We start from the raw sequence: 20,353 nt of genomic DNA on the forward strand, positions 1-20,353 counted from the left end.
GACACAGTGGTAGAAACATGACATGACATAGGAATTTCATTCAGCTCTGACTGGGATTTTACATTTAACCTTCCTGGGAATTCTGCTCTCAGGCCCAGGAGAAGACAAGAAACACACAGTAAACTCCCTTTTGCTTGACTAGACCGAGGAAAAATAAAGGGCAATCTTCCTGAAGGTGTACAAATAAAACATGTTCACTACACTTTCAGACACAAATCGGACCTTTCCTCTGTTCCGAGGTTATGGACTGTAACAGAATCAGATAAGCAATGGTTTGTCGTACCACCAGCCCCCTCTTGTCTGGCTTTCAGGAAGAAAGGGCAGCCAGGCAGAACATTCACCTGGCACCGGTGCATGTCTGGACTGGGTTGAAGAAGTTCATTTCCAAATTTTGTACAGCTTCGCTTAGAATCCAACAAATGTTAAAAGGTTAAAGTTGTGAAACTCCAGGATAAAACAGCACAGTTTCTTTTTTTCATTTCAAAATATCCAAAGATAATTTGAAATGCAAAAATATTCGTACCCAGATATGAATATTTATTATTTCATTAAAAGAAAAACATTAGTAACCATGAGGTTGTTTTCTCTCAGCTGAATAAAGGTACTTAAAGCTAAAGCTGGTGCTTCTCTCACAGCAGCCACACATGGCTCAACTGGTCACCAGTTGATGATGATGATGATGTCATTCTAAAGAATGAAAATTTAATTAAGAGACAAAAAAAATAAATAAATTGGGACAGGGAGAGTTAATTCAGGACAACCATGTGTTACCATGTGTCAGTTAAAGTTAAGACTGTTTTCTGACTGGATGAGAGCAGTTCACATCAAGCGCAATGAACCTTCATTAAATCATTAAACAGCTTTGAGAAGGAATAAGGACGGAATGATACGTCTGCAGTCGACCATGTGAAAGCGAGGCTTGGAAGACAGAGTCATAGCTCTGGCACGCAGCACATTGTGGAACTGCTGTTGACCGAATTCACTCATGGAGATAATTTGATTAGAAGAAATGTGAATAAATTAAAAGCTTTACGTAACAATGCGTCTCAAACATAACGGGGGCACGGTTTTTGCAGCCAAATAACAAAGTGACATTGAAAAACCAAAGACTAACATATACAAAAATGATCATCACATGTGCAGAAATATGCCACATTATGTGCTCATTTGTATGTATTATGTGTAATGTTATGTGAACCCATTTATCTGGGTAAAAAGCCATTGTCTGTTCATTCAGACTTGTGCGGAGTGTGTATGTGTGTGTTTGTGGGTGTGTGAGAGTGATATGTGTGGATGGGCATGCTGAAAAGGCAGGATCCAGCGTCAGCACTTTGATGCCATTTTGTGCCAATGCAATGTGTCTGCCTGACTACAGTCAACAAGTCTGGAACTCCACACATGGCTCACGGTCAGATGACACTAAACTACTCCCATGAAGCAGGACAGAGAAAGATTCTGCAGCAAACTTCCTCACTTCCGTTAACTGGAAAAAAGTGGATGAAAACACTCACAGTATATACAGATAATGTTTCAGGTAAATTCAGATATTAGAGACATACCCATGTCTTCGACTGTGTAAGACTACGATACTTTAATCTACGTATGATTATTATACAGAATATTACCATGTAAAAGCAGCTACTGCCAAACCTATTTCTAAAGTGAGTAAATCAACATGCAAGTATCCAAAAGGTTGGTGCTTACATGTGAGGCATACTGTGCATATATGTGTTCCAAACTTAAGTATCACAAATGAGCATTATGTATGTAATTCCTGAGCATCATTATATTGCAATGATTTTATATAATGAGATCAGGCTCTCCGCTTGGCTCCACCCCCTTTTTTACGTCCCTGCACCACACACATCATGTGACAAGCAATATCATCCAGACCATAACACCAAGCAAGTCCCCGGAATGCGTTAACTTGTTTGTGCCATCATTCCCAAGTTATGGAGAAGAACTGTAATAACTGCAACCTTTTATGTTACTAAAAAAAAAAATCATGCCACATATATAAAATATGACACATATATAGTGATATAGTTTTATCACTGTTTATTAAAGAAAAGACACGTACTGTTACACCCACACCAGTTAGTCTACTATGTAGTGAACACTTTATAGTGAATGAGTTTAAGACATGTCTGTCAGTATGAAATAATTCTGTGAATGTGTTAAAATGCACCTGCATTTGTTTGTAGTTTTGCTTTACTGTCCTTGACTTGTTACAGAATATCTCAGAACCACAAAGCTTATCCAAACCTTTGAGTATTTTTATAGCTGCACATTACTTCTCTTCAAGATATGCCGTCTTCAACTTTATTACTTTTGGTAATCTTCTGCTCATTCACCAATTCACAGTAACAGAAAGAACTTTAGCCTCCTGCTTTACTGTTGGATTTGGATGTTTACGTGTGCAGGAGAAGTGAACCACTTGACCCAGGCTGTTGAGAGGAGTACACCGTAATGGCCAACATTTGTTCTTAGCCCTTCTGACCCATGTCATTCTAGGTCATGTGCCTGTCCTCTGCTTGCACGATGCTCAGAACCGGCTTGGAGAGCGAATTCATGGGCAGACACTCTCTTCACTCTGTGCCACAGAGTGCCTGGAGCTGCTGGCACTTAGCTGTCCAAACAATTTCCAGTCAAGCATCCAAACGGCCTAATTACTTCACTTCCTGCTGGTGGTGTCCTCTTCTAGAAGAAGCCCCATTCATCTGACTTGCTTTTACCAAGATTTGAATGCACAGAACAGCTTAGCTTCTACACTCATCTTTTCATTTAGTAGAGAAATTATTTTGAAAGCCATTAGCTTTTTTAACCCTGAGCTTTTCAGCTTCAGTGATACAGATGTTCTGTGCTCTCCAGCTCCTGCTGACAGGTAGAATAAATTCCAGAAGGAGATAAATGCTCCAAATGATTCAAGTTCCCAGAGGCTCGAGACATTTTGATTCCGACTGATACTTTCCATCACTGTTTGCTTGCATCTCCTTGCAATATGAGATGAGATCATGTTTCCCAAGGGGATCATCTTTGGCCAGTCTTCAAGTATATCTGGATCTTCAGGTCATTCTATTTCAAGCAAAGCTGCCCAACTGAATAGGTGGAGTTTGAAATCAGAAGGCACTGCTATTTAAAGAGCACAGAAACAAAGACATTTATCTTACCGGGCTCAGTTTGTTTTAAAGTAAGTTAGGCAAATTCATTGAAAATGAGATCCATGCTCAGATTTTTATCGAATCTGTCTTAATGAACATTTGAGAACTCATAATTACATGTTAAACACACAGATTAAATTAATTTAGCAGATGCCATTTTCCAAAGCAACATACATACTGTATGAAGACTGATATTCAATCTTAGGACAATGGGGAGGTAAGGAAATGCTGGTTTGTGGATTCAGCGATGATGTGATATGATGAAGGGAGTATCGGAGATGCTCAGGTGGCATTTGGCAGCTTGTTCCACCATCTGGGAAACACAGACAACAGCAGCCTGGACGGGGATTGGGCCCTTGTTCGGGTCTGGCGACATTCCCTGACACAGACAAAGAATGCTGTCCTGTTGGACAGTGACACATATGCCACATAAAAAAACATAGCTGACAATTGTGACACCCTGGTTTAGCCTTGGTAGGTCTGATAAGTGTGAGAGAATTGCAAAAGGAACTGTTTTCAGCAGTCTATAAATTGATTGTACACGCACACACATATAAAACTAAAATTCATGTATATATTCCATTATTAAAAACTGTACAGGACTACATATTGTTACGTGAACAACAGAATGGCAGAATCATTACAACCCTTAGCAATGGATATTCTCTTTGGCACTTGGGATGATGTTGTGTTAAAGGGTTTTTTATGATGATATGGAATCCCCATGATAAGAAATGAGCAAATACTGCCTCCCAGTGTCAATAATTTGCACAACTTTGAGCAGTTCTTCATGTAAATGAATGAAGCTAGACAAAACAACATTAAAAAACAACATTAGTGCAGGTATTGCACAACAGTGTAAAATTAACTACTTATGAATAAATGACCCAGTCAGACCCATCGGAAAGCCTCAAGATGGAATGTAGAGATAAAAAAAAGAAAAAAAAGCAGGAGACTGAATTCCAAATTTGCCTTTGGGTTTTTTCATTCATCATGGGTCATATGCATGTATATGCGTCATATGCATATACATATTCATGGTTCAGATGAGTTCATTCCAGAAATACTTGGAAAAACATGGAGAGAGAAAAATAGAAATATTCATATATATATGAAAGTACCTGAAACTGTACTTGTTCCCAACCAGCAATGTAAAGGATTTCCCATAAACTTTCAGAGCTGAAATACAATCATAATTCCTATTTAAAATACCTCTAGTTGGATCATAAAAAAATAATCCACTCTTCTAACAGAGTCTGTCAGCAGCCCCTCTGAAGCAAAAGAAACGCAGATACTTATCACGCTTCACTTGATCACCTACCACTGCTGCCAGTGTTGACAGCAGCCAGAAGGCTTTTTAGGGTAAGTGGAAAGTGACCATTTATAGCAATCACATTTCTCACTGTGATGGATGTTGGGCTTGAATGCACTGAAGTGACAGAACTTTTATTACTATGTGTAGACGATTGCACACCATGGGCAGGATTTGTCCAGATGAGGATAGCAGATGGCAGGCTGGCAGTGTTTACTAAGCTCGCACCAAAATCCACGCAGATGCTGGCAAGAATATGATAGAAATACCAATGGCTGCTCATGGCACAACCATTCAAAAGAAATATACTCACAGATAAAGAATGCATCCGAAATGTTGATACCACATAAACAGCCCTAGTTACCTTTTCAAATTACAGTTTTGATTGTATTATAAAGTGGTGTTGATCCCGGACTAAACACAGCATTCAATTATAACATCTGTTTAATGCAGAAAAAACGGTCTGTTCTATTTAATAAAAAAGTAGAACAGAAATGAACATACATGCGTTCACATTTCTGCCTCAAGCAACACCATCCAAAAAGGTCACAGTAGGAAATAATGAAAATTTGTTAAACATAGATCTGTACAAATCAAGTCATAAAACTACACAATACATAGCAGCTGACTGTTACAACAGAATGGCACAAATCATTACTACCCAGAGCAATAGACATTGGGGATGTTGTTGCAGTGTAGGGTTTTTGAGGACTCTGATATGTAAACTCCATGCTAAAAACTTTACATATACAAAATTCATACAAAGGAACATTGGTATAAAAATATTTATTTATACATCATATGCTACATTAAAAAAAAAAACATAGATTAAATCAAATCAAAATAATTTAAGGGAATCTAATAAATGCTTGCAATTGTACTTTTCTACAACGGCTGTCAGATCATCACAGGCTCCGATTTCCGCCAGAACGATGAAGAGACTGGTTAGAACATCTCTACAAAAAACAAAAAGCAGATTTAAATAACAGATTAGCACTGGAAATCAATGGAGATAATAATGTGAAAAATGTGGTTGTTTAAAAAATGTCAACGTTCACTCTTTTCAGACAATGAAAAGGTTTCAAAACAAGCTGCAGCAGGGCTGGATAGTTTGAAGGAACCGTACTTTTTTGTAGTGGCGGCAGAGCCGTCTTTACACACTGAGTGCACTGTTTGTAGCACATGGCTGCAGAAGTTCTTAAGCTGGGGAAGGATCTCATTTTCTTCGAACCAGGTTTTTGGGAAACAGGCTGCCACCTGGAAGTATGGACGGGAGTGACGGGTCAGTCCAGGAAAATGGTGTAAAAAGAAAGGAAAAATACTTTTAATGAAGTAAATACCTTCTTGCACTGCTCAGCTGAGAACTCCACATTGGATTCATTAAGCAGACTAATGATGAGGTAGCGATTCAGAAGTTTGTCCAAGGCCAGTTCCTTCAGAGTGTGCTCAGGAATCAAATTGTCCCAAAGTCCGATATTCTCAAGAAGCTGGGGGGGGAGTTTTAACTCAGTAAAACATATAACTTGACAACCTCTACTGATCGGTTTACCTTTACAGCTGCCCAGAACTGCTGGTCTCTGAATTTACATTGTGGTGAAGCTACGTCTTCCAAGCACCTGCGGAAATTTTAGGTCTGGTCAGGTTATTTGAAATTGACGCAGCAAATATTATCAGTAAGCCAAGATAAACATACTTTTTTGGATAGAGAGGGATGAAGACGTCTTCGTCTACCGCAATTGTCAATCTTTCTGAGACCGACTCCAAAAATGACTAATAGGAACAACAAGGTTTACATCAAAACTGGCCCAACCAATAATCAATGAGCTAAAAACATGGAAGATAAAATTCTTCCCTTATAGATGCATTACAAGCAATCAGTACCTGGACAGGCTTTCGCTTTTCTGTGCTGAAGATGGAGTAATCCTCCTGCAGTCTCCTGCACAGTGACGTGAGGCTCTGAGACTGTCTGTGGGAAAATGGGTCCCACGCGAGCTCCACAAATGCTACAGGTGACCATAAAAAATTTACCGTAAAAATCAATGTATTCATGCTCAGCATGAAGTTCATAATAAGTGATGCCTAATTCGCACACATTCACACACACCTTGAATTTTGGCACAATGGTTTTCTCAATGATGGCAGGAAGAGTTTTTTTATCCATGTTCTCCATCTCCTCATGGCCCTGCCCATGGCAAAATGTCTCCACAGCAGAGTACCATGGCAGAGCCTCAAAATCTTCCTCCTTAGACTGGGAAACATGAGTAACTGTGAACAATTCAGCAATTCAGAAAAGAACTTCGCTGTCACTAGTGTTGTGTAATAGACTCGGCTGTCACTAGTCTTGTTTAAGATTAAATTATGTTGGTGTGGATACAACGATTATTATAATACAACAGACCTCATTCACCCGGACCAGTTAGAGTCCTTAACACGGGTGAATGAGGTCTGTTGTATTATAATAATCTTTGTATCTACGCCAACATAATTCTCAGTCTGGAACTAACAACAGTACTTTATCAACGTTTATTTGATTAGAATGGAAGTCCTTCACATTCCTCCTAACTGTTTGATGCTAAATAAAAAGCTGCATACCTCCAGAGGATTCCAGCAATCAGCTGATGTCTAATGAAGGGCGCCAGCAGTTTGGGCAGGCAAAGGCTGATGTAGGCATTGTTGTAGGAGTCAGGAAAGGTCCTTCTCCACTCGTCAAACCTGGCCAGGATTTTTGCAATGTCGCAGAAGTCACCGTGAACGTCAGAAAATATGTCCTGTGACCTCTTCAAAATGTCAGCTGAAAATATGCAGAATGTGGTAAGGCTCACAACATGAAAAAGCCTATAGTCATGAATGGTTCCAGAATGCATTAAATGCATAATTGGGTATTCGCCAGCCTCTACTTAGCCCTAACCCAATCTAAGACTAAAACAACATAGACAAAGTATAACAGATGCAGAAATGAGATTCACTGTGCAGAGGAAAATATGGTCAACCCACATCAAAGGGTTCTTTGACAAAAATATGCATAAATAATTATAAATTGAAATACTGAAAGAGTCTGGATTTGCTGAAATCCTCGAATTTCAGGAGCTGATAGACCCTCTCTCACCTATCTTACTTTGAAGTTCAGCCTCTTCCTCAGGCGTTGCTCACTGTCTGCTGGCATAATACCACAGCGTTCCTCACTCCAGGAAAACCGGTCTCCCTACTTTGGGTTAACAAACAGTTGACTCGGCTGAGATTTTTATTGTCATTGTTTAGAAAGCAAAGAAACACAGTTTAGCAGCCCTGTATGACAAAGATAAAGTACAAGGTTTGTGCAAGAGGTAGACTAGTGTGCTGTTTCTTAGTCTCCTTTTAGTGAAGTTTAATTGTTTTCCATGTCTCCAGAGAGCAGTGAGAAACAGGTGATGTCCAGGAGAGTGGAGTTCTGATGGCCTTCAGTTCTTATATGACAGTGTTAAAACACCCGACTGAAATGTCACAACTTACCACTGCTGCCACTCAGTGGAAACTGCTCCATGCTTCACACTTGTGTTGTCTACAATATAAACACACACAAGACAACATGAGGTTCTCTCAAGAGGAACCAATCTCACGCATATAGACTTGTAGTTAATTGCTGAAGCAGCCAGTGGACTCACATAGAGGCTGCTGCAGGAAGGACGACTCCTCCCGCACTGCCTGCCTCCTGCGGGACGACAGCGCCTCTGCCTGCTGGATGTGTGCAGTGTGCATGTCCACCTCTGCAGCATTTATTAACACCACCTATTCAGTCACAGGACAAGGAAATGCAAAGGATCTGAGAAAAAGGCCAAAGAGAATATAAAAATATATAAAATCTGAGCCGTTTCTTTATGAAATATGCTTCCAAACATCAAAAATAAGAGACTGCATAATGACTATTAAAATTACTTTGTCTACAACTGTATTATCGTATACTTGTAATGAGTCAAAAGAATTATACTCATTACAATGCGCACTCTTCTGCAATAGGGTAAATATCCAATTTCAATTACTCTAATGCACATTTTCATAATCATATTTCCGTGCAAATGGAAATATGGAACCTCCACCTCGTTCCGGCATAGATCATCAGCTGTATTTACAGGACTTTTAAAAGGAGACACGTGGCTGTGGAGGTGCTGGAATATTGAACCAACGCACAAAGTACCACTTGAAATGGTTCACTATGTAAAGTCAGCAAGATGCTCTAGTTTTAAACGTTGTACTTGCAAACGTAAAATAATCTTATGGAAACTATGTACTTCATGTGTCAATTAGATTTCAATGATTTTTTCAAAACTTTATATGTTTATTTCCTTTTCCAAAACTTTTCATGGCCTGGAAAATTCTATTTTCAAGTTTTATGACTTTTCCAGATTTTTTTTTAACCGTAGGAACTGTCCTTATTCAGAATTCCTTCCATTCAGTAACTATAAGAATAAGTTCCATAAGACTCACAGGTCAAAGACTCATACATGCTCGGGCACCATTCACTCACACATCCCTACAGGCCGGATTTTAGAGTAACCAATTCACCTGTCGTGCAACAATTTTGGACAGTGAGAGGAAACTTGCACCAACCCCGAACGAGTATGTAACTCCACACAAGATATGATCACAACACAATGTTTTGGACAAAGATTCCACTGTATACATTCAAATACACTCCAAATATATTTAAATTTATTCAAATTCAACATAATTTATTGTTTTGAAAACAAACAAATAATTATTGCTGATTGCTATTTTCAGGGAATGAAAATATAAGTTAGCACACTTTTTAATTGATAGCAATTCCTCTTTTTAATAGTGTTTCCCAGCCTTGGTCCTAAAGTAACATCTGCCAAAGTGATCACTCCAACCAATTATCTATTTTTTCCATTTGTATCCTGACGTGTGGTAAACACCCAGCTCAAACTGTACAACTAAATTGAATGTGGAAAAAAGGCTCATGATTTATGATGTACGGACTGCTCACACTACACAAGCAATAAGAACACTTGCATCAGTAGCCATGCTAGAAAAAGCCAGATACACTGCTTTGGCCATTTGTAAAATTGTGAAAATAGGAGGTAGTGTGAATGGCTACACATTAAGAAAGGACCATTCGCAGGAGCAGGCGGTTGCGACCTTTCACGCTCCTGTAGGCTTATTCTCTACAATATCATACAGATCAGTCCTTATCTGTCAACACCAGCCACCCAGATACTGGTTCAGTCCTTAGTAATCTCACGACTGGATTACTGTAACTCCCTTCTAGCTGGTCTACCTCTATGTACCATCTGACCTCTATAACTCATACAAAATGCAGCAGCACGACTGATCTGGCCCCTAAGTGGTGGAATGAACTTCCCCTCGAGGTCAGAACAGCTCAGTCACTGAGCACTTGTAACCTTCTTATTGTCTGTCTTATGCATAGAAACTAAAACAGAGTGAATAATAAGATTCATATTTGGGGGTCCCAGTGAACCAGAATTGATCGTAACATGAAAGTAACATTGTAACATCGTAACATTGATTGTAACATGAAAGCATGTTGTAAGTTGCTCTGGATAAGAGCGTCTGCCAAATGCCCTAAATGTAAATGTAATTATCACGAGTGAAAAAAGGCTAAAAAATTGCACAGTGTATGCCCAGCTTTACTACCAGATGTTCCTCCAGGACCGGGCTGCTTTATAGAACTAACTAGGGGTGTTCTAAAATAGCGATACAGCAATATATTGCGATATTTTTGATATTTTGTATACAAATTGTGGATAGTGCAGTTCAGTGTTTTCTTTACTGAGGTTAACAGAGATGAGAAACCTCCACCAATCCTGTAGATGGCACTGTACAGCTGGTTTGAATTACTGCCTGGCATTTCAGGCAGAGTGAAATTGCAAAAAATGACAGATCGATCAAAGCATCTTGTATTTCACCTCTGTTTTTACATTTTCAGTGAACTGTACAATATATATTAATATACAGTATCACAATACATCTTGATATAATCGTATTTTGACCCGTGCCAATACACACCCCTAGTACTAACCCCAGATCAAATTCACCAAGCCTTTGCATTCTACACAAACAATAAAATAGAAACCTTCTCAGCCAGACAGTCCAGCAGGTTCTGTGAATAGACACTCATGCTGCGGTAGAACTTCAGCTGTTCATTGGCAGCAGAGTTCTCCAGATGTTCCAGGGAGCTCTTGGCGCTGTCCATGTCAAAATTCATCCGCCTAAGTTCAGCCTGTCGTGCAGAGTGCACCTCCCTCAGGGAATCTAACCTGAAGAGGTGTAAAGAAAGTCCAGGTTAATGCAACATAACCTAGAAAAGCCACAGTTATGGGAAACATTCAGCCCGCACTAGCCAAAACAGAGAATCATTGTAAAAGGCTAATGCTATGCTGCGTCCACAGTGGCCTCGGATGCCTGCTGAAAAGTAAAAAAAATGTGTGCATCTACACTCAAAAGTAAATTTACAGTTTGACCCTACTGATGACGTATTGTTGCAATGATACCGAAACCCACAACCTCATTAGAATATGACGGCCTGATCGTCTGCATATTTGCATGGTTATCTGTTCGACGCAAACAGCTTGCACTACACTAAACATGCAAGCAAACCAAAAACAGTCTGACAGTTGGAACAAAGTGTGAAAGCAACTCACTTTGCAGTTATCCTTTTCTTTATAACACTGATGCTCACAGGAGGAAGAGATTCTGGGATGTCAATCCTTTTTTTTCTGTTTGGCGAACTTCTGGTACTCCTGGTAGTCAGTATGATCCAAAAACTGATAAGGAAGAATAGACTGTATGAATGGGATTTTTTAAAAAACCTTAATCTAGACAACCTTGAGAAAAGCATATTGTTCAGTGTTAACATGGATGCTCTCTCTTTTTTTTAATAAAACACACTTGAAAAATGTATGGAGGGATATAAGCATGAAAAACCCTGCAAGCAAAACACAACACAAACTCCCATCATTTTTTTGTTTTATTTAGCCTGCATGTTCTGGTCGTAGGTTTAACAGACACACTGTATGTATATATTTATATTTTTCTCTCACACACCTTATGCCCCTTCACTCCTTTTCCAATTTGCTGTTGTTCCCAAAGCTTGCACTCCTCTTCACCATCACTCCCACCTACACAAGTATTAATAATTAATCATGATAAGAAAAAAAAATGTGCATGCATGGCTAATAAGTCATGTACTAAATTCATATCATAGACAACATAGAACAAAAGATCTTTCTGACTTTTTCTGTCCAGTTCCATCTTGAATCCTGAAACTGATCACAGGATCATTAGCACTGAATTTGACTGTATTCTGTTTACCAATCTCCTCGGCTATCCTCTCCCTCAGAGTCTTGGATTTAGGTGCAAATGGGATCTCCCTCTCATGGTCATCTAGCTGGTCATCACCCTCATCATCTTCTTCCAGACCCTCCTCCTCATCTGACATTGGAGTATCCACCCTGAAGTCTCTTGCACGTAGAGGGATGTAGTCCTTCTGGCGCCTGGCCTGTCTCCGTGCCTCCTTAGCAGCTAGGATCTGATCAGCTCCTGGAATACTAACTGTGCAAAGCAAGGCATCTTCTAAGACAATCCCAAATGGCACATAAACAAACATGGTCTGAAGGCATCAAGGTACCTGGAGACCTGGAAGACGTTGTACTTGAAGATGTACTGTCAGTCCCATCATCGCTGTCTTTCTCATGATCTTCTCCAGATGTGCTGTTCTTGCATGCTCTTGTCTGCCGTATCTCTTCTTTTATGGCTTAAGACAAAAACCAGATTCCCCTCAGCTGCTCAGATTGTGCATACATGGGTTGACACTTTCTAAAAGGTTTTACACGTACGCTTTATAAATCACGTTATGAAATGTTTACCTGTGGAACGGATTTCTTTTGCGGGTGAACTCTCTTTTTTCTGAACATGGAAAACCACCAGCTTGTCTGTTGATTTTTTCACTCGAAATTCACCATCCTGCACTGCAAAAATCAGAAACAATTGTAATTAATATTTGTATCGGTTGAAAGACAACACATAACTATCATTTCACCAAGATAATTAAAAATGTCCACTGCAGTCCTGACCACCTCCTCTACTCACACTTTCCAGAACCCTGAGGTGTAAGATCGGTACAAGAACCACAAATGAATAGAGACTGTAGCCGATCTCTTAGACAGAGACACCATATAGAGGACAGCAGTCCAATATGCAGCTTCATTTAAAAATAAAATGCTGCAATCATTAGTGGCGTTAGAGTTCATTAACTTTTGGTAAATTATAAATAATTGTTGCTATTTGATTTATGTTCGCTATACATGTGCTGTATTGCATTAAAGATCCCCAATAATCTTTTTTTTTTTTTTATATAGGAGTTAGTGATCCATAAAACTGTATCTGAAGCCTCTTTCCGAAATTCAGCCTTGGTGCAGAATTACAGCCATTTTTATCCAGTCCCACAATGAGATTTCCCCATGACGCACTGTTTCCATGTCTGTAGCTTTAAATATTAATGAGGAGGAGAACGGCCTATAGAAGTTGAGGGGGCATTCAAGGAAATGGCGTCATCAACACCATTCACCAACAACACTGTCTGGTGCAGACAATATCATTTAAATGAACTCACTTTTCTACCCAATAAAAAAATACAAAAAAAAAAAAACCTGTCTCATGGGGGCACTGGAACTACTGATTACAATTCGCTCTGGATAAGGGCAGTGGCCTAGCGGTTAAGGAAGCGGCCCTATAATCAGAAGGTTGCCGGTTCGAATCCCGAACCGTCAAGGCGCCACTGAGGTGCCACAGAGGAAAGCACCGACCCCACACACTGCTCCTCGGGCGCCTATCATGGCTGTACACTGCTCACTAAGGGTGATGGGTTAAAAGAAGAGGACACATTTCTATGTGTGCTGTGCTTGCAGTGCATCCCAATGACAATCACTTCACATTAAGGGAGTCTTATAAATGCTGTAAGTGGCAATTAATGCACTCAGGAGACTGTCATTGTATTATCAGCCTTCTCAGCAGGAAGACACTGGGACAGAACCTGAGACTCATAAGAACAACCATTAACATTCAAATGAAACTGCAGAACCACGCAGCTTCATTCTCTGCGCAGTTCAGCAAAGCTCTAGATGGAATCGCATCAAAACGCAGCCTATTGCGTGCGACGAAGGAAAACTGGACGCAACTTATTGTTAACGTCACTGTAAAGACGAACCTTCTTTTTCGTCCGAGAAACTCACAACACTGGCGGGGTTGGCTTTGTGTTGAGGACTGGCACCAGCATCCGAGTCCACGGGAGCCTCCTCTCCGCCGAGTGGTTCCGATTCAGGCTCGGCTACGCTCGGCCTGGAGCTGCAGGAAAGTCCGCGGCCTTTCTGCAGTTTTGGCTGAGGGTTAAAGAAGGAGGGACTCTGCCTGTCACCGTCATCGCCATCCCTCTGACCCTCCTCGTCGCTAGATTCATCTTTTCTTTGCCGAAAATTTCTCCGCGTGTTCTTGCGGAACATGTTTACAACCGTCCAAATGGACCAGGAGACCGCACAACTTCCGGGTCAATCTCCTTCTGTGGTTGCGTGTTGTTGGCGGTGAACGTGAGTTGACTGCACGTCGCCACCTACTGGAACAATAAAAACAAAATCCGCAATTCACCAAAAACACACTTAAACAAAAAGAATGTCCGTTCTGAACAGCCTGTAAATTCACCAGCACCAGTGCTTGGACATTTTACACACAAATAAAAAAGACCATCTGACCCTGTTTCCGCGGGATGGGATGTATTAGGCATCAACTGAAAGGTCAGTTCTTGAAAGAAATGGTTCGTTTTATTCCCAACAGCTTTTGTAATAATGGTTCAGTACAAAACGAAACCGTTAAAAAGTATTCTAATATTCAAAGCTTAGTAAAGCCCATTCAGTCAATTTTTACAAAGACATATGTTGTCGCCTTGTCATATGAGTTTCATCTGTGACTAATAATGGATCAATTAGGTCTCAGGTGTGTATAAAAAGAAGCCCAGTACACTAGACCTTCACATCAACTTCAACTAGACCTCTGCAAACATGCCTAAGATTCACCCTGAGACTAAAGTGTTGATGTGGCAGACACCTTCAATGTGTCTCAGCGTCAAGTACAGAGGATAAACAAAAGATTTGAAGAGACTGGAGACGTTTTTGACAAGCCCAGGTCAGGCAGACCCCGCAAGACAACTGCTCGAGAGGACCGTTTGTTGGCTCGAAAATCCAAGCCCATCCCATTTTCCACTGCAGCAGAGCTCCATGAGACTTGGTCACCTGAAGTCCCTGTGTCAAGCAGAACAGTTTATCAGATTCTGTCTCGAAATGGCCTCCATGGTCGAATCGGTGGCAAGAAGCCAGCACTAAACAAAAGACAATTGAAAAACCATGTGGCATTTGCCAAGGCCCATAGCCTGCTAAAAGGATGGATGCTGGAAAAGTGGCAGAGGGTGGATTTTTCAGATGAATCTTCTGTTGAATTACACCAGTCACCGCAAATATTGCAGGAGACCTACTAGAACCCGCATGGATCCAAGATTCACCCAGAAAACAGTGAAGTTTGGTGGCAGAAGAATCATGGTCATGGTTTGAGCTATTTCTAACACCAATTGATTAATTAAAAGTCAATTTAATAGCAGGTGTTTATACAAAATAAATAAGACTTTTGGCAGGGACTGTACTGCATTGAAAAAAAACAATGCAGCCAAATGTGACGTTGAGATATAAAATATTTGACACCAGCCGAGATGTGTCAATGACACTCAGAGGGACAATGGAATTTTGGAGGGATTATATACAAGGTCCATTTAGTAATTTTACTCAAACCACAAGTGATCACTCGATCAAGGTTGTGATTGGTGAGAGGAACTCAGATGTGTCTTTACCATTTACTCCACAGGTAAACACACGTTTGTGAATGGCAGAAAGTCATTTGGTTGACAGAGGGTCACAGTTTGTTCACAGAATGCATTGCAAGATACATAAAGTGATTGTTTGTGACTCATTTAATATACATTTTTATACTTTAACTTCTACCGCCTCGAATCCCAACTCTGACTCTGTGTGTCCAAAGGCCTGCACGCTATGTAAATTGGTAATTGTCCATAAGTGTGGGTGTGTGAGTGAATGGGTTGCAACTGCCATGACCCTGATAAGTGGTGATAAATTGTGAGTGAGTGAGTGAATACAATGACAACTCTTTTTGCTTTTGTGCACAAAGGCATTTCTTTCTACAATTTTTAATTCCAACAATGTCTTATTGCCCCCCTCACATAAGATATGCATCCACAAGTGAAGTCCTGAGTAACAAACTGACGTTCCCAAGTTTCCTTTGTACAGTCTCAAGCGATGCCAGGCAGAACAAATAAAGTTAATAAAGTGAAGTGATTGTCATACACAGCACACACAATGAAATGTGTCCTGTGCTTTTAACCCATCACCCTTAGTGAGCAGTGGGCAGCCATGACAGGCATCCAGGGAGCAGTGTGTGGGGACGGTGCTTTGCTCAGTGGCACTTTGGCGGCTTGGGATTCGAACCGCCTACCTTCTGATTATGGGGCCACTTCCTTAACCGCTAGGCCACCACTGCAAGGCTAATAGCAAGGCTATTATCCAGCTAGTGAAGGATCTCAGGTAGAACATTGTTGGCATCATGATGAATACAGAATCTTTGGAGCACAGGGAGTGTATGAAAATATGAAAAGCATGAATGTTTGCATCGCCTTTAAGTTTATTCTTTCTGCGTACTGCACCAAAGATGAAGCCAAAACTCAAGAGATCCTGGATCAGCTCATCAGCACAATCATCTCCACCGCATTTAAGGCAGTAATTATTTTCACAAATGAAATTATGTATGGACTGCTCAATTTCAGGGGCAGAAGTTGCTGAGGTAGTCAAACAGCTACACAGCAGCGGAGCCCCGGGGATGGATGAGATCTGTCCTGGGTATCTCATGGCTATGGATGTTGTAGGGCTGTCATGGTTGACACGTCTATGCAACATTGCGTGGACATCGGGGGCAGTTCCAGTGGAGTAGCAGGTGGTCCCTGTTTTTAAGAAGGGGGACCAGAGGGTGTGTTCCAACTATATCACACTCCTTAGCTTCCCTGGAAAGGTCTACACCAAGGTAGAGAGGTGGGTCCGGTCGATAGTTAAATCTCAGATTGAGGAGGAGCAATGTGGTTTTTGTCCTGGCCGTGGAACTGTGGACCAGATTTTCACCCTTGCTGGGGTGATTGAGGGTGCATGGGAGTTTGCCCCACCAATCCACATGTGTTTTGTGGATTTGGAGAAGGTTTATGACCTTGTCCCCAGGGGCGCTCCAGGAGTATTGGGGGGATGGCCTTTTGTTAAGGGCCATTCAGTCCCTTTTCCAGAGTAGCGCAAGTTTGGTCCGCATAGCCGGCATTAAGTCGACCTGTTCCTGGTGAGGGTTGGACTTCGCCAGGGCTACCCTTTGTCACCGGTTCTGTTCATAATCTATATGGACAGAATTTCTAGGTGCAGCCATGGTGTGGAGGGTGTCGAGTTTGGTGGCAGGAGAATCTCGTCTCTGCTTTTTGCGGATGATGTGGTCCTCCTAGCTTCATCATGCTCTGACCTTCAGCTCTTGCTGGGTAGGTTCGCAGCCGAGTGTGAAGCGGCTGGGATGAGGATCAGCACCTTCAATTCTCGACCGGAAAAGGGTGGCTTGCCAACTCGGGGTCGGGAGACCTATGGTCATGAGCTTTGAGTAATGACCGAAAGAATGAGATCGCAGATACAAGTGGCCGAAATTAGTTTCCTCCGTACTGTGGCCGGGTGCAGCCTTATAGATAGTGTGAGGAGCTCAGACATTTGGGAGGGACTCAGAGTAGATCTGCTGCTCCTCCACATCGAGAGGAGCGAGTTGAGGTGGTTTGGGCATCTGGTCAGGATGCCTCCTGGGAAGGTGTTTCGGGCATGTCCTGCTGGCAGGAGGCCCCCGGGTCGACCCAGGACATGCTGGAGAAATTATATCTCCAGTCTGGTCTGGGAATGCCTTGGGGTCCTGCCAGAGGAGCTGGAACATAACTCCACATGTGTTCATTCATAGTTTTGATGCCTTCAGTGAGAATCTACCAATATAAATGGTCATGAAAATAAAGAAAACACATTGAATGAGAAGGTGTGTCCAAACATTTGGCTTGTACTGTGTATATATATATATACAGCAGCTATTATTCAGAGTAAGCAGCTCAAACCCTGCTGGCCAACTTTGATTACTTGTCATGATCCGGACCGGCAGGGGTTACTCCGGATCCGGAGTCCGGACCGGAGTTTCATGTTTGTCCTGTGTAATGTTCCCTGATCCTGTTCACCTGCTGTCTATTTATATAATTGTATATAACTATCCTGTTCGTGTCTGTTCGCCGTTGGGTCACTGTGCGTGTAGAGGTTCCCCTGTCTTGTGAAGTTTGTATTAAAACCCCTGTCCTGTGATCGTGCGAATGCGTCCTCCTTCATGCCATGTCCAGCCCACCTGTGACATTACTGTTTAGAGCTCATCTGAAGATGCAGAAAAAAAGGTTATGGAACACATTGCAGCTTTTTACAAACATTAGTCAGTTCTAAATGCTTGATTTTAACATGGAGTAATTCTACCATCTGTCCAAATATATGAACAGAGTGACACACACACACACACACACACAGCATCACATTTTCATATATATAGAAAATATATATAATTTTTATGTTTTATGACATGTATGTGTCACTCTGTTCATATATTTGGGCAGATGGTAGAATTACCTCGTGTTAAAATCAAGCATTTAGAATTGACTAATGGAAAAAATGAACGTGGGAATCCTTCTATAATAACATCCACACTAAACAATTCAAGTATTTCCTTTGAACCTTTTGTAGTGAAACTACTTGCTACAGTTTCTATGTTGTCATGCAAGAGTTACAGCATCTCAGTTGCACGACATAGTGAAATAGGACATACCCAAACAAAACAGAAAGGAAACAGTTAGTAACATACATGAAGGGACATACACTAGGGGACATGTGCATGATCACATAGGGACATGCATATGAGTGACGACAAGAAAGTGAGACAAGCATAGACTTAAATAATAAAACTAATGGCGTATAATCGCATACACATAATAGTTTAACCCTTCAGTTGTACCATCCGATGGGACTGAACCACCATGATTGTATTCTAATTACTGTATTTCATGCCTTATTGCACCTTCCTTTCTTCATGTGTTCGATATTTTGATTTGATTTGCATGGGTTGGCACTGACATCTGGTGAGAATTTGATGTTAGTAGCACCTTAAAAAATAGATTTACTTAGAAAATTGGAGACCTGTTCAAAACTATAAAATTATGCACAAGACCAGGACAATGAACGCCAATCTCATGATCTAAATCCCTGTTATGCTTGAATCCACAGAGCTGTACACTGTGTCCCAATGGTCTGTATGAGTCAACAGGCTGAGACGAGGGTATCAATAAGTTAATCGTATTCATGAATTGGCAGGAAGGCATCATCATCACCCTGTCACTCTTCGATGTCCTCGGGATGACAGTCACTCTGCTGGTTGTTGTGCTGTTTTCAGCAAACATGAACACACCGATTGTGACGGCAGCCGGCAGGAACCTCGGCCTCATGACTCTCTTGTCCATCCTGGGCTGCTTTTCCAGTGTGATGTTGGTTTTTAACTGACACATTTTTTTGTAATGCATGCTTAGAAATATGTTCCAGACCTTTGTGGGCTTTGATTTTGAAAAGAAGCTGCATCAGTGGATAAAACATTTCAATAAACATTTTGTGATAGTAGCCACAATAATGTCAATCCAGATGGTTTTATGCACTGCATGGCTGATTATTGGCCCACCTTGTCCTTACACATGTGTGAAAGAGACGGAAATTATCGTAATATGTGATGTAGGTTCCACTGGTTGGCTCCTGGCCGTGTTTTTGTACAATTTGTTGTTCTGTCATTTTTATTGTTTCCTGTTTGCCTATAAAGGCCACAAATTGACTGATCTTTACAAGAATGTCAATTTCATGACCATCAGCATGCTTATCTTCTTTGTAGAGTGCATGTTCTCTTTTCCTTCCTACCTGTACCTGTACACCTACAGCGTTCTGTTCTCTCACTTTGGCCCAAAATGCTACACGCGAGTCTTCCAGAAGGAGCGCAATGAAGAGAATGCACTGGTGAACTATTACACAAGGAAAGGTATTACGGTGCCTATGTAATAAGCTAATTATGTTTTTCAGTCAATGTAGTGAAAGCTAAGCAGGCCATATTAACATAAAGGTAATGTAAAAGTTGATGCATTTCAATTAAGTAAACTGAAAAAATACAAACAAAAGTGACAGACACGGACAACAAGATAGAAATATCGATACTACTTTTAACGGCCAGTGAAGAATTTACAAAACATGTTTCATAACCTGTGAATGTTGGTAATACAATGGATTTGGAAGGTAACATCATTAAAAGACCTAGTTGCAGCTATTAAATAAAATGCATTTCTGACATACATTGGCATATTCTACACGCCCAGGAAAAGAAACTGTCACAATGTAAATTCACTTGAACTCATACTTACTATAACTGTGGCAGAATCCAATAATGTTGTGTAATTTGATACTTAGCGAAAAGTGTGTTTAGACTATGGTTGTGTGTTTTAGATACCTTTAAAATACATTTTTCTGTATTTTTTATTTTTTTTTTTTCTCTTCAACTTCGATCCAACTGGAATTATAATGCATTTTTTTTTTTTATCCTTATGTTTTTTATCCTCACCTATTCTTTTACTTGTAATCACACTGGAGCCCATTCAGTGTGGTTTATTGACTGTGCCAAAAGCGTGGCGCTA

The 20,353-nt window shown here is 40.8% G+C and overlaps 1 pseudogene; it reads right to left on the reverse strand.

Annotated features, from left to right (window-relative positions):
* Nucleotides 1-4,847: 4,847 nt before the first annotated feature.
* LOC114784486 (GC-rich sequence DNA-binding factor 2-like) lies at nucleotides 4,848-14,034 on the reverse strand (annotated as a pseudogene).
* Between the last annotated feature and the right edge of the window lie 6,319 nt (nucleotides 14,035-20,353).

This window comes from Denticeps clupeoides, chromosome 1 (genome assembly GCF_900700375.1).
Source record: "Denticeps clupeoides chromosome 1, fDenClu1.1, whole genome shotgun sequence".
NCBI lineage: Eukaryota > Metazoa > Chordata > Actinopteri > Clupeiformes > Denticipitidae > Denticeps > Denticeps clupeoides.